Genomic DNA, 11,877 nt, shown 5'->3' on the forward strand with positions numbered 1-11,877 from the left:
ATTTACTTCTTGGAACTTTCATTTTTCATGCAAAATGCGAATTATTAAAAAAAAATCGCGTCGTATAGACCAGTTCGTAGTTACTTCTGGGCAATTTTGGTCAAATGACCTTTCATTTCTTTCATTATGATAGGCAGATTTCAAAGCAAGATATTACGTAAGCTTGCCTTACATAGCAGGATGAAGAAATTGAATAGACCAGGTGACTAGAATAGCACACAAATTTGTTGCATTCCTACTTTGAATGCATATCATAGCTTGTTGCACAATGTACTTGGCAAACTGTGAAATACCAGTCGTTCGTGGACGCATTGTTGTTTTTTGTGGATGTAAATGAAAACCACAATTCAAAAGAATATATGAATAATCAAGACATCAAAGTTGGTGCTTATCTCATTAGATTTTAAACCACCATGTCACTTTAGTACAAATGACCTTCCTCTGATCGTGCGTAGAATCTTTTGATCATGCGCAGAAAGGAACTACGAACTGGCTTATTGGATCGTATAGTGTGCACTGGGCTTTATAAGTACACACCGTGCTTAAGAAATTAGATGATTTTATACATTGTCTATTAAAGTTAATACATGGATCAAGGCAAATGGCGAACGTAGTAATATATCACCAGACACTTGTTGAATATCTCAGTAATTTGGTTAATATAAACGTGCATCAATACAATATTGTTTGATACACGGTGGTCATGGAACATTATTTTATAAGCATTGAAGAAAAAAGTATTAACCATGAATAAGTACATGTGTAGCCTCAAGAGAATCTTAATGCACCACCACAAACGATTATACATTATTATCATTATTATACATTACTTCCATGGTAGCATTCAGCGAGGATGGAAAGGGAGCAATCCCCCCCCCCCCCCCGACTAAAAAAAGAAAAGAAAAGAATCTGCGTACGGCCATGATGTCATGCCTTTTTTATATTTATGATTTTCAAAGGTATAATAATTCCACTATTCCGCTACTAGATTGTCTGAAACAGGCAAAAGGAAAAAACGTTCTTCATTAATAGTGCATTTGAATTCTCCAAAAATGTAAGAGTAGATATAAAATGCATAGATAGAATTGAAGTAACCTAATTGCGACTTGTACCAAAATAAACCATTGTAATAAAAAAATCTTATGTAAATCAAGGAAAGATTCAATGTCATGGATGGATGAGTTACAAAAAATAAGAGCATTAATTTTCAGTTGTCTTTTACAATTACAATCCAGATAAATGGAGTTTGCAAACATATCCTTAAGTAGAAGTTACATCTGGTGGGAGTTTCATAAAGCTGTTCTTAAGTTAAGAGCGACTTTAAGAACGGCTGGCGATCCTTTTTTACGCGAAAAAACCATCGTCAGTGGTGTATATACCATTTACCAAAAGAAAGGATCACCAGTCGTTCTTAAAGTCGCTCTTATCTTACGAACACCTTTATGAAACACCCACCAGGACTTCATCTCTATCAAGTTAATTCTAAACCCTACAGAAAACTTGCATTTGTAATAATGAAATGCATTGACAAAAATAACGAAAAATACGATTATTAACAATATCTACTGTATATGTATGAAGAGTTTAGTTGCAAAAGGGTTCGGTCCACTTTTTACCATTCTGAGAAAAACCATGTTTTTTATTTTCACTTACTGCAATACTCTTACGAGAAACTAAATTGTCATGATGTACTACCCTATCATGTGAACATAAACTTGGGTATAAAAGAAATCTACCTGTCTCCATTTTTTCTATATATATATTCTTTAAAAAATTATCATTGTGGACCTAACCCCTTTAGCAACTAAACTGAAATGAATCCAATCTATTTTGATTGAAAAGGTGATTTTTCTTTACCACTTTTGTTCACGTTTTCATGTGAATTTTTTTTTTTTTCATCAGAACGACAAAACATTTAGAAGTTTTGAGACAGAACACAATAAAAATTTATGAACAATGGACCTAACCCCTTTTGACAAATGAGCTCTTCAGAATAGTTTGTTTGCAAAAGGGGTTAGGTCCACTCCACGAAGATCATTTTTTTTTATCCTCCCATATTGCAATAAAAAAATCTTAATTTTCGTGATACCCTACCATGAGAACATAAAATTGGGTATAAAAGAAATCCATCTGTCTTCATAATTTTGTAAATATTCATTTCCGAAAAAAAATCTGTGTGGACCTAACCCCTTTTGCAACTAAACTGAAACGGACCTAACCCCTTTTGAAAAAAAGTGGTTTTTATTTGCCATTTTAGATCACTTTTTAATGGGAATTTCAACTTTTCTTTGGTATCATCTTAAAGAGCTCCTAAAAGTCTATGCATTTAGACAAAAAAAAAAATCAAATTTGATGAAAAATGGACCTAACCCCTTTTGCAAGTGAGCTCTTCATATGTTGAGAGTATTTAGTCCAAATACACGTCCACCGACAGAGAACTTTCAAAGAATGTACCGGCGATATGAGCTACAAAATAATAAAGTTGTTTGGCGTTTCTCAATATATTCAAGGACGGACAAATTGCATATATCCTTTACTGATCCGCCTCAACTGTTTACTAATTTACATTTATAAAGGGGAAAACAACGAGAGTGTTGGTTTCGGTGATTTACACTTTGGCATGATTATATTAGTCCGGGGGCTGGGGGAGTTTATTCAGCTGATCGGGTACAAAAGGTTTGATGGTCCCAACATGTTGGCATGATATCAGTGGTCAAGGAAATATGTTGCTGCCGGGTCATATCCTGTACGAAAGGCCCAGAGGACCCCATTTTTGTCGGCCATCTTGGATTTTTCATGAAAATCAATTATTTTCAATTTTTCGCACAAACAAATGAAAAAAAAAAAATACGCATTTCACAATGATTTAGATAGTATAAATCGATTGCAATCGTTTGCTAAACAGTCCTGTTAATATTTTTTGATAAATGTAAGAATTTATGCCAAAATTTCCATGTTTTTAGGCAAAGATTTGCATGTGCATTGATATCTTTCTGTTTTGTCATTAATATCAACAATTAATGCAAAATATCAGCACTCTACACGAAAGAGGATATATTAACGAGAACATTGATATGCTTCATGACCGTATTAATGTCTTAACTTGCTTATATATAGGGAAAATACCCGCAAATGTATTCCCCGATATTGCGATAAAATGACACCAAAAAGCAACCTCCGTCATAGTCACACTAGAGATACCGACTACAATGCGCTCGCTGGCTTGCCTTTCAAAAGAGTACAATAGACTCGATCGGTCTTGCCTCACCTTTGTTGGTGTGACTAGCGCGCATAAATGCATGTAATTAGCGTCGCGTTAGAAAAGTGTATATTACATATATGGGTATGGGGGCAAAAGGCGTTTTTGTCTCGCCTGCATAGCAGAGCGAGACTATAGGCGCCGCTTTTCCGACGGCGACGGCGGCGGCGGCGGCGGCGGCGTCAACATCAAATCTTAACCTAAGGTTAAGTTTTTGAAATGACATCATAACTTAGAAAGTATATAGACATAGTTCATGAAACTTAGACATAAGGTTAATCAAGTATTACTGAACATCCTGCCTGAGTTTCAGGTCACATGACCAAGGTCAAAGGTCATTTAGGGTCAATGAACTTTGACCATGTTGGGAGAATTATTTTCAAAATCTTAACCGAAGGTTAAGTTTTTGAAATGACATCATAACTTAGAAAGTGTATGGACCTAGTTCATGAAACTTGGGCATAAGGTTAATCAAGTATTAGTGAACATCCTGCTCGAGTTTCAGGTCACGTGACCAAGGTCAAAGGTCATTTAGGGTCAATGAACTTTGGTCAAGTTGGGGGTATTTGTTGAATTACTATCATAACTTTAAAAATTTATGGATCTAGTTCATGAAACTTGGACATATAGTTAATCAAGTATTAGTGAACATCCTTCCTGAGTTTCAGGTCACATGACCAAGGTCAAAGGTCATTTAGGGTCAATGAACTTTGGCCAAGTTGGGGGTATTTGTTGAATTACCATCATAACTTTGAAAGTTTATGGATCTAGTTCATGAAACTTGGACATTAGGTTAATCAAGTACCACTGAATATCCTGTGCGAGTTTCAGGTCACATGACCATGGTCAATGGTCATTTAAGGTCAATGAACTTTGGCCGTGTTGGGGGTATTTGTTAAATTACCATCTGAAAGTTTATGGATCTAGTTCATAAAACTTGGGATATAAGAGTAATCAAGTATCACTGAACATCCCCTGTGAGTTTCAGGTCACAAAACCAAGGTCAAAGGTCAGTTAAGGTCAATAAAATTAGGCCATGTTGGGGTAATTGTTGAATTGCCATCATTACTTTGAAAGTTTATAGATAGAGTGAATGAAATGTGGACATGGGTGTAGTTGACAAGTCTTAAGTCACCGTTCAAATGTCATTTATGGTCAATGAACGTGGTATTAATATGTCATTATATGAATGGTGTTTTTGTGAATGATTATTTTATAGTATTTTTCAAAGTTAGCACTGCTGCTATATTAAATTGCGTAATGCAGGCGAGACTGCCAGAGGCGTTCCACTTGTTTACATATTAAATAACTTTTATGTTAATGAAACCTCTTGGAAAAAGTAAGAGGAGGCATTGCTCTGCATGTCGCAAGCAATTACATTCGGGCACCTTAAAACATAGTCCCGCAAGAGCCTGTCGAAGGTACCCCACCCTTATCCGAAGCTTGACTATTAAAATATCTTGCCTTTTGGAGCCCTCAATGTGGCAAAATGATGCTTCGGGTAGGTAAAACACAACATTTATCTTCTTGAAGTCACTTAGAGACGGAAGAGTAGGCTTTTCTCTATCAGCAATATTTAAAGAAGTGAGGGCACAGCAAAGCCTACCCTCTCAGGGGGGCTGCCCCAAGTCACCCAGCCCCTTTTTCGTATTTTGCCAATTTCTCGGAAAATTCGACATTTTGGAACCACATTGATAAAAACAGTGATTCTACTATGTATTGAAGCCACTTTTATTGTTTTTAACCACTTGGAGACAAAAGAGTAGAAATTCTTCTATCTACTACATATAAGGAATTGCTGGAAAATTGAAGCCACCCCCGTCAGTGGGTTGCCGAAGACACCATCCCCTTTTTCCGTATTTTGCAAATTTATGGAAAAATCTGCAAATATGGAGCCCCCAATGAGGCTAAAGGGTGTTTCTGCTAAAAAGCAATCATTTTCATTGTCTTCAAACCACATGAAGACAAAAGAATTGCCTTCCCTCTATCAGTTACATATAAAGAAATTCTGGTACAGCAAAGCTTACCCCCGTCAGGGGCTCCTGAAATTACCCACCCCTTTTCTCTTGGATTACCCTTTTACTAGAAAATCTGCGAATTTGGAGCCCACATTGAGGCAAAAAGATGTTTCTCCTATTATAGCAAACCACTTTCATTGTCTAAACACCACTTGGATAAAAAGTGGTATTTTTTATATCTGCTTCATATAACGAATTGCTGGCACATCAAAGCCTACCCCCTCAGGGGGCGGCTGAAGTCACACAACCCCCAATTTTGCATTTTAACAATTTATAGGAAAATCTGTCAATTTGGAGCCCCCATTGAGGCTAAAGGGTGTTTCTGCTAAAAAGCAATCCTTTTCATTGTCTTCAAACCACATGGAGACAAAAGAGTTGCCTTCCCTCTATCAGTTACATATAAAGAAATTCTGGTACAGCAAAGCCCACCCCTGTCAAGAGCTCCCGACATTACCCAACCCTTTTCCGTATTTTACCTTTTTATTAGAATATCTGCAAATTTGGAGCCCACATTGAGGCACAAAGATGTTTCTCCTAATAGCAAACCACTTTCATTGTCCCCTTGGATGCAAAAAGTAGTTATTTTCTCTATCTGCTACATTATAACGAAGTGCTGGCACATCGAAGCCTTACCCCCTCGGGCACGGCTAAAGTAACCCAATCCTTATTTCGTATATTGCCAATTTCTAAGAAAATTCGCCATTTTGGAGCCTCATTGAGACAAACGGTGTTTCTGCTTTGCAGAAAGTCACTTTTATTGTTTTGTAACTCATGGGAGACAAAAGAGTAGGATTTTCTCCATCAACTTCATTTCAAGACGTGCTCGCACACAGAAGCCCACCCCCGTCATAGGCTGCTGAATCCCCCACCCTTTTGCCTATTTTCCCACTTTATCAGTTTATTGAATAATTCGCAGTTTTTGACCCCCTCGTTCACTCCCAGGCAAAATAGCATTCCTGCTATATAATGAAGCCAATTTGATTTTTTTAAAGCAACTTAAAGATGAAAAAATAGGCTTTCTTCTATCAGCTACATGCACAAAACGTGCTGGCGCATCGAAGCTACTCAATTCAGGGGCTGTTGAAGTCACCCCACCTTTTTTGCCTATTTTCCCTCTTTATTGGAAAATTCTCAGTGTTTAGCCCCATTGATGCAAAAAAGGTATTTCTGTTATGAAGTAAAACCACTTTTATTATTATAACTTCCCTGGGCTTGGGGATGAAAGAGTAGGCTCTTTAAATAAAGAAGGGCTGGCACATCGACGCCTACCCTCTTCAGGGGCTGCCGAATATTAAGTCACCCCATCTTGTTTATCCATTTTGTCTAATTATTACAAAATTCGTCATTTGGAGTCACCATTGAGGCAAAGGGCGTTTCTGATATAATAATAAAGTCACTTTTATTTTTTTTAACCACCTGGAAATGAAAAAGAAGGCTTTATTATATATATCAGCTACATAATTTATAAAAAGGTGCTGGCACATCGATGCCTACCCTCTTCAGTGGCTTCAAATTGGAAGATTTTCCCATAAATTGGCAAAATACGGAAAGAGGGCGGGGGACTTCAACAGCCCCCTGAGGGGCTAGGCTTTGATGGACCAGCACCTCGTTATATGTAGCAGATAAAGAAAATACTACTTTTTTGTATCCAAGTGGTTTTAAGACAATGAAAGCGGTTCGCTATATAGGAGAAACATCTTTTTGCCTCAATATGGGCTCCAAATTTGCAAATTTTCTAATAAAAAGGTAAAATACGGAAAAGAGGTGGGTAATTTCAGGAGCCCCTGACGGGGATAGGCTTTGGTGTACCAGCACTTCTTTATATGTAACTGATAGAGGAAAGGCAACTCTTTCGTCTCCATGTGGTTTGAAGACAATGAAAATAATTGCTTTTTAGCAGAAACACCTTTTAGCCTCAGTGGGGGCCCAAAGTTTCCAGATTTTCTAATAAAAAAGTAAAATACGGAAAAGGGGTGGGTGATTTCGGGAGCCACTGACGGGGGGAGGCTTAGGTGTGCGAGCGCGTCTTCAAATGAAGCTGATAGAGAAAATCCTACCTTTTCGTCTCCCAGGAGTTACAAAGCAATAAAAGTGACTTTTCTGCAAAGCAGAAACGTCGTTTGTCATGTTTGTCTCAATGGGGCTCCAAAATGGCGAATTTTCCTAGAAATGGGCAATATACGAAATAGGGGTTGGGTTACTTTAGCCCTGCCCTGAGGGGGTAAGGCTTCGATGTGCCAGCACTTCGTTATAATGTAGCAGATAGAGAAAATAACTACCTTTTGCATCCAAGGGGACAATGAAAGTGGTTTGCTATTAGGATAAACATCTTTGTGCCTCAATGTGGGCTCCAAATTCGCAGATTTTATAATAAAAAGGTAAAATACGGAAAAGGGTTGGGTAATTTCGGGAGCCCTTGACAGGGGTGGGCTTTGCTGTACCAGCACTTCTCTATATGTACCTGATAGAATAAATGCTACTCTTTTGTCTCCATGTGGTTTTAAGAAAATGAAAAAGGATTGCTTTTTAGCAGAAACACCCTTTAGCCTCATTGGGGGCTCCAAATTTGCAGATTTTTCCATGAATTGGCAAAATACGGAAAAAGGGGATGGTGTCTTCGGTAACCCACTGACGGGGGTGGCTTCAATTTTCCAGCAATTCTTTATATGTAGTAGATAGAAGAACTTCTACTCTTTTGTCTCCAAGTGGTTTAAAACAATAAAAGTGGCTTCACTACAGAATAGAATCACTGTTTTTATCAATGTGGTTCCAAAATGTCGAATTTTCCAAGAAATTGGCAAAATACGAAAAAGGGGCTGGGTGACTTGGGGCAGACCCCTGAGAGGGTAGGCTTTGCTGTGCCCTCACTTCTTTAAATGTAGCTGATAGAGAATAGCCTACTCTTCCGTCTCTAAGTGACTTCAAGAAGATAAATGTTGTTTTTTACCTATCCGAAGCATCATTTTGCCACATTGAGGACAACTTTATGCAGTTTTTAACCCAGGCTCATATAATTTGGTGATAATACTAGCATGGCTCCCGGGAAGCCTAATGATTTTGAGGTCAAAAGGTCATCGGTCAAGGTCACAATGACATGCTTTCTGATAAGTCTGAAGTCCTTGTAAACGCGATAATTTCAGTTTAACTTAACCTAGGCTCATATAATTTGGTGTATTATTATACTAGCATTTATCCCAGGAATTATATTGATTTTGAGGTCAAAGGTCAAGTCGCCACCTTCCACTTTTCTTGCTTGACCAATAACTCTTTTCAGTTCCGCGTTACAGGCGGCGTATTGCCCGGGGGGGGGGGGGGCAGTTAAATGTATTGCTGTATTCACGCGTGGTCAAATTATTTCCAAACACCCGCTAAACGAGTTTTTCTCTGTGTGCAAAATAACCCCCTAAACAATTATTTCGCGGGCTTTATTTACACTTTTTCGCCCCTAAACAAGTTGTCGCCAGAATATGATAACCACGGGAAAAAGCTTGGGGGAGAAAACAATACCCTAAACACGTTTGGCTAGTCATTAAAAAAAAAATTGGAAAAAATCATACCCTAGATAAGTTTGACCCTGCGAGTAACCATTGACCAGTCTTTCAAAACTACCACTTTTTTAAAATCGGTGTTTTGATACCCTTAACTAGTGCAAGCGAAGCCCGCGTCTAAAACTGAATAAAAAACACCCCTTTAAACGCGTTTATTTATTTTTTTTTTGTCGCGCGTGTGTACAGCACTACTTTTTGACTTCACATTCACCCGGGCGTATTATGTGCTCGCCCCAGCGACACTCTTGTTAATACAAGCAAACAAAATAGAAAACAGTATAAGTGAAGGGTTATCGATTACCCATCAAAGAATATATAATTCTGAATCATTACGGAGAGCATCTACCCCCGTATGTCATGTAATTTGAATTTCTATATGATTCATTTTTTAATCATTCTGCAAAATTTATTCAGTTCGCTTTTCGCCTTCCAGGCACAGGTGGCGCCAAACAAATTTCTAAACGTGTGGGAAAAGCATCATTATTTTGTGTGAAACTTTATTCTTTTTATCCACGTAATTACCTTACTTTTACCCTTACGACTGCAGCCTGGATTTAAATGCAGCAGTTTATGTGAGTTTAACATTCCTTTTAAAGTAGAAGAACGGTTCGAGTTATTTTTACACAAAGTATATGTAAAAAGGTTATGCCAATCTTATTTACATCGCGTAACATAATATATACACATCAGTAAAAATGTAATACATAATTATAACTAGCAAATTATACGGGTATATATTTATCCACCATCCAAAGACGGAATTATCATTTGTTTATGTTTTCCCACCTGCAATAATATTCACAAAAATAGAGTAGAAGAAATATGAATACAACATAACAGTATAAGTTGGTGGAAAACTACCATCACAATTATTAATCAGAAAATGAAGAAAAAAATCACAATTTCATGATCACATTTAGAAAAAAAGAATGATTAAAGATTATTACAAAATATTTGTCTTTACTCTCTATTGCTACTGATTAAGACCGGATGGCGAAAGTGAGGTTAGATAACTCAGTACTGATGAGATTGCAAGAAACAAAATATGCAAACAATAATAAATGTATGTAATAATATCAACAAATGTAATGTTATCAAAATTCGATTCCTATGGGTTTTTTAACCGCACTCCGGATGTGAAGCTCCAAGGGTGAGTGGGCAGGGAGAAACAGTGTCCTCATTGCTGTTTTGATAAGCACGATCTCCTTTTTCAACGTCCACTTTTCCTTATTACACCGTAAAAACGCAGTGTAAAATTTCATAAAACGCTATTCTATATAAAACTTACAGTACTGGTATAGTTGTTTTTGATAATTAAACACTGAAAATCAATTTTTGTTGTTTAACAATTTAACCATTTAAACAGCTACGCAAGGTTCATAGTAAATGTTAATAATTAATGTATGAATGAAATAAATTAGATAATAATACATACATGTACGGCAATATGAAATAATTCTGATTTCATGAAATGATATGAAAAAAGAGGCAAGTGCGGACGTGATATCTACAGCCCGCCAACTGCATAATCATTACGGCATGCATATAAAGGTTTTCACAAAATATTGCTTGATTTTTAATTTCAATGTATTATTATTATTATTATATATATATATATATATATATATATATATATATATATATATATAATATTATGTAAATATATATATGATATTCAGAATCTATGCAAGTCCATAGTTATTGAAACGAAATTATAATTTTTTGTTTTCTGGCGATGGAGAAAAAAAACTTGAACGGAAGAGAAAGAGAGGGAGAGGGAGATCCAGATTGAAATAGGCCATGTACACTAATTTCAATAGGGCTATTCATACGCCACATCTCGGGTCCCTATGGACAGACTCCCACCAACGTTTGGTTGTGAACGTTTTTATCAAGCATAATGCATATAGAGCCTTAACATAAGACGTTGAAAAGCAACGTTGTTTTTGTTTTTACGTCGTCCTCTATTGGCATTCTAGACGGACCCGTGGAGGTGAGAAGTGGAGGGGTGGATTTGGATAATGGGAATGATGGGGGGGGGGTGGAGGCAACTTAGCCATCATTACGAGAATCACAACCATGACAACGATTTGATATAATACAGTCAATCCTTAGGTCATGTGCATATTTTGAATCTTTATTAAACCACTTATTTAAGCCAAGTTGCACATAATCATCAAATACAAAGTTCACTGCAATTACACACCATTATATGCTACAGTCACACTGCCCGCGAAACCGACTCCAGGGCCCCGTCTTACAAAGGGTTAGGATTGATCCGATCTAATCTCAAGTATATGGAAATCCATCAATGTCATAATTTTTTCTTCAGGAAATTTGCTCAATGTCCTTTGAAAACAAAGAGAAGCATACTGGATTGTCAAGGAAACAGTGAATGTATGAATACACGTCATTTCTATTGAGAAAATATTTTGAACAAATATTTATTTTAGATGTTGACGTTAATTGCTGGCTTGATTTCCATAGTTGCGATTGACCGGATCAATCAACTCTTTGTAAAATGGGTCCTAGACGACAAAAGCAGTCCGTTATGAATCGATCTGTTTATAGTTCGTGTGGCTATAGCATTACAAAATACATAGATCCAATGTTAAGTACACATAGTGTTAAAAAATCAGATGTTTTATAGTGTCTAAAGTATGTACATGGATCAAGGCAAACGTAGTAATATATCACCAGGCCCTTAAATATCTCAATAATTTTATTAATACAAACATGCATCAACACAATTTATTATTTGATACGCGGTGGTCATGGCGGTAGCACGAAAACATTTTATTGTATATAATAAGTGTTGGATAAAAAAATTGACATTGCATCTATAAGTGCATGTGTAGCCTTGAGAATTTCGATGCACCACCACCACCACCAATTATACATTTTATTATATATGGTCGCATTCAGCGGAGATGGAAAAGAGGCTCCCCCGAAATTTTGAAAACATCCATCCGCACCCCCTACTTAAAAAAACCCAATATCTGCGTTTTCTGATCCTTATGATTTCCAAAGGTATCATAATGATTCAACTCGT

This window comes from Lytechinus pictus, chromosome 1 (genome assembly GCF_037042905.1).
Source record: "Lytechinus pictus isolate F3 Inbred chromosome 1, Lp3.0, whole genome shotgun sequence".
Classification (NCBI taxonomy): domain Eukaryota; kingdom Metazoa; phylum Echinodermata; class Echinoidea; order Temnopleuroida; family Toxopneustidae; genus Lytechinus; species Lytechinus pictus.